General features: G+C 47.1%; 1 non-coding gene across 1 annotated transcript; it reads left to right on the forward strand.

Moving 5' to 3' along the window:
• The first annotated feature begins 890 nt into the window (after positions 1–890).
• Positions 891–963, forward strand: TRNAR-ACG (transfer RNA arginine (anticodon ACG)). The gene has a single exon. It is a non-coding gene; the product is annotated as a tRNA-Arg (tRNA).
• The last annotated feature ends 2,216 nt before the right edge of the window (positions 964–3,179 follow it).

Below are 3,179 nucleotides of genomic sequence, written 5' to 3' on the forward strand. Positions count from 1 at the left end.
CCTCTGGCATGGGAAGGTTCGATAGAAAAAACAACATTAAAAGAATGGCAGACTCACCACCACCAAAGAAGAAGATGTTGGACAGCAACAAGAAAGTGATGTGATTGAAGGTGGTTCTAATTATGCCACCACCACCAACAATGGATATTGGCGATGATGGGAACTTTTTACTGGATATTAGGGTAATAAACCTGATAGAATTTTTCAACGGCCTTGCTAGAATTTTTCATTGTGTAAAGAGAAATAACAGGCCACAGAGGGCCAAACTAAAACAAGTGTTCCTCATTTTGTGTGGGTGAACTGGTATCTCTGAAAGGTATGGAAAATATTAAGGAAGAGTAGAAGAGACTTTTTGATGATTTTACTGGATACAACCGTGATATGGGAGGTCTTAATCCTTTTTTTTAAAAAAAAAGAGGAAGTCTTAGCATTTAACCAAAATGTCAGGAGAGGTTTAAGTCTTTTACCCTAAAAGATACAAAAACTCTTCACGTTGACACATACAGAAGTTCTGAGTTACCCCTGTTAGTATAGCCTCTCATGAAGCAAAATAAATAAATACAATAAAATAAAAAGGTTTAATAGTAGATGCCTATTCTTACGAAATTAGTAAATTATAATTTGACTAAAATTAATTAACTAAGCATATTTAAATATAGTTGTTGAACTTGGGCCAGGGTAACTGAATCACAGCCCGACAAAGTGAAGTTGGGATTAGGCCCGTCAGGGTAGAAAACTTGAAAATCATGAACCCAAACTAGCTTCGGGTTTCTACCAAAAAAACCCTAGCTTTGGGTGGGTAATAGATTTATGGTTGTGGTCTTGAGCTTTGAGCACCAAGACCTAATCTCAGCCTGATTTTTACTCATATAAATGCCATACAAGCAGATGACTCCGTGGCCCAATGGATAAGGCGCTGGTCTACGGAACCAGAGATTCTGGGTTCGATCCCCAGTGGAGTTGTTTTTCTTATATAACATTTTATCATAAAAGATAAAGTTATATATATAAATTTAAATGCATAATTTTCTTTTTCTTTTTTCTTGAGACTTGTGCGATGCACGGAATTTGTTCAAAGAAATTAAAATGAAAGAAGTTACCGTACAATCAAAATGGGTGAGTCATTTTAATCCAATTGAAGCGACCATTGATAAATGAGAACTATTGATAACAACTTCTATATTTGTATTTTACCATTCATATGGAGAGATGTCCTTGATATACAACTATTGGATAGGTGTGTGTTGATGCTCGGACTGCCCGAGGTCAACACTGTCAATTTACTCCTAAGCTCGAGGGGCCCGAGATGCTAGGAGTCCGAGGACTGGTGTGGTCGAGGAGCGGAGTCCGAAGCGAAGGAGATTCGGGGTCCAAGGTATGAGGCCCACAACGTTTGGAATCCGAGGTGAGGAAGGATCTCAGGGTTGAGTTTGCAAGGAAGAATAATGTCAAAGGCCTCGAGTAAAGACCCGAGGTTAGGACTCCGACGGTCAAGTTAGTAAGAAGGTACGAGGCGGACGAGGTCAGAGGTGTGAACACCCAGACAAGGTCACAGGATAGCGAGAGATCTCAAGAGTGAGCTAGAGAGCTTGAGTGTTCGGTGTTTTACCTAGAGTGGGTTGCCTCCTACTTATACTTGAACTGGCTTGGAGGTAGGTGAGCTCGGACGGCGGAGATTGAGTCCGTACATGGGGTGCGTGGCCATCCCAAGGTGCCAAGTGACCCTGCGCCATTGGTTCCGTGTGACGTGTTGAGCTACATAGCATGCGTAAGCTGATTGGCTCAGCCCTGACGTGTGCCACCTGACACATGCAAGTCCTGTGATTGGTTAAGGCCATCTGCGCCTGTATCATTTGCCCCCACTCTCGAGGCCATGGTGGAGGTCTGAGATGGGAGGGCCTTGACTTCGCCCAAAGGGAGTGCATTGTCCCATACTACAAGTCATCGATGGGCCTGTGTGCATCATGGCCTGCGGTGGCATCGGTATGCCTTCATTCTGGGAGGATAGTTGAGGTTCCTATTGGGCCTCGACTTTGTTGTTCCTGCAAAAGCGAACCTCGGCTTCGGCTCCAAGGTTGTGGCACGAGGACGAGGGGGAGGCTTGCCCCTCCCTTGTGAACACTGGGAGCATTCCCCGAGGCATCGGCTTCGGCTAAGGGTGACAAGGAGGAAGCGCAAGGGTACCCGAGCTGCTAACTTAGTCGTCTTGTGAGGTATCTTTCTGTGGTGTCGTGGGTCATGGAGGAAGTGGTTCCTAGGGCTGGATTCGTGTCATGCTGGTCGCGGGTCCCCAAATCGGTGAGTTGGGGACCATGCCCATGACGGGTTATTGAGTCACTACCGTAGGTGAGACGGGACGCAGGTGAACCAAGCTGTATCATTGCTAAGTCAACATGACTAGGCGGACTAGCGAGTCATGGTGAGGAGGTGTGTAGGTTCGCCCGATGTTGTTTTGTCTCCTCAAGGCTGGCGACGCATCTCGGTCAACGGATGAGGTAGCGAAGGTGGTCGTTCATCAGCCATTGGATCTAGCACGATTTGAGCCGTCCATTTTCCATTAAATAAGAGCCTTAGACGTGCATTCGCTCACCATTTGTTCACTAGTGCCTTTGCTTCCCTAGAGCCCTTGGTTTCAGTTGTTCGCCCCCGTTTCCATCTTCCTCGTCTTCTTCGTCCTCTTCTACCCTTCGGTAAATACCATGTCTTCTTTTGATCCTGGTCCTGAGAGCTATGAACTCCCGGCCTACTCGGGAGCGAGCTCCTTCCATACCCCAACCCAAGTCAGCTCTAGTAGAGGCTCGTCGGTAGCCAAGATCCCTGCTCTGTGCCGAGAGGTCGAGGTGCTAAGGGAAAGGACTGCCCCCAGTGACGCTATGTGCGGCCGATGGGGTGAGGACTCACTTTGCGAGAGTGCCAATTCTGTGGCACCGAGGGAACCCGAAGGGTCCCAATGGTGGTGAAGAGGGTAGTGGTGGTCAAGTTCAGACCAAGGACAGTGGCCGAATACACTACCCGAGGAATAAATGTGCAGTGGATGCCTCATTCAGATCTCGACAGTGTCCTGGACTACGACTAGGTTAAGCCCCTAGCAAAGAGATACCGCATCCCTCAATCCTATCAACTTAGGGTCCCTAACAGTGGTGATCGGCGATGGACATCGAAAAAGGGGGAGATTTGGA

This window comes from Nelumbo nucifera, chromosome 2 (assembly GCF_055504915.1).
Source record: "Nelumbo nucifera cultivar China Antique chromosome 2, China Antique-T2T, whole genome shotgun sequence".
Classification (NCBI taxonomy): Eukaryota; Viridiplantae; Streptophyta; class Magnoliopsida; order Proteales; family Nelumbonaceae; genus Nelumbo; species Nelumbo nucifera.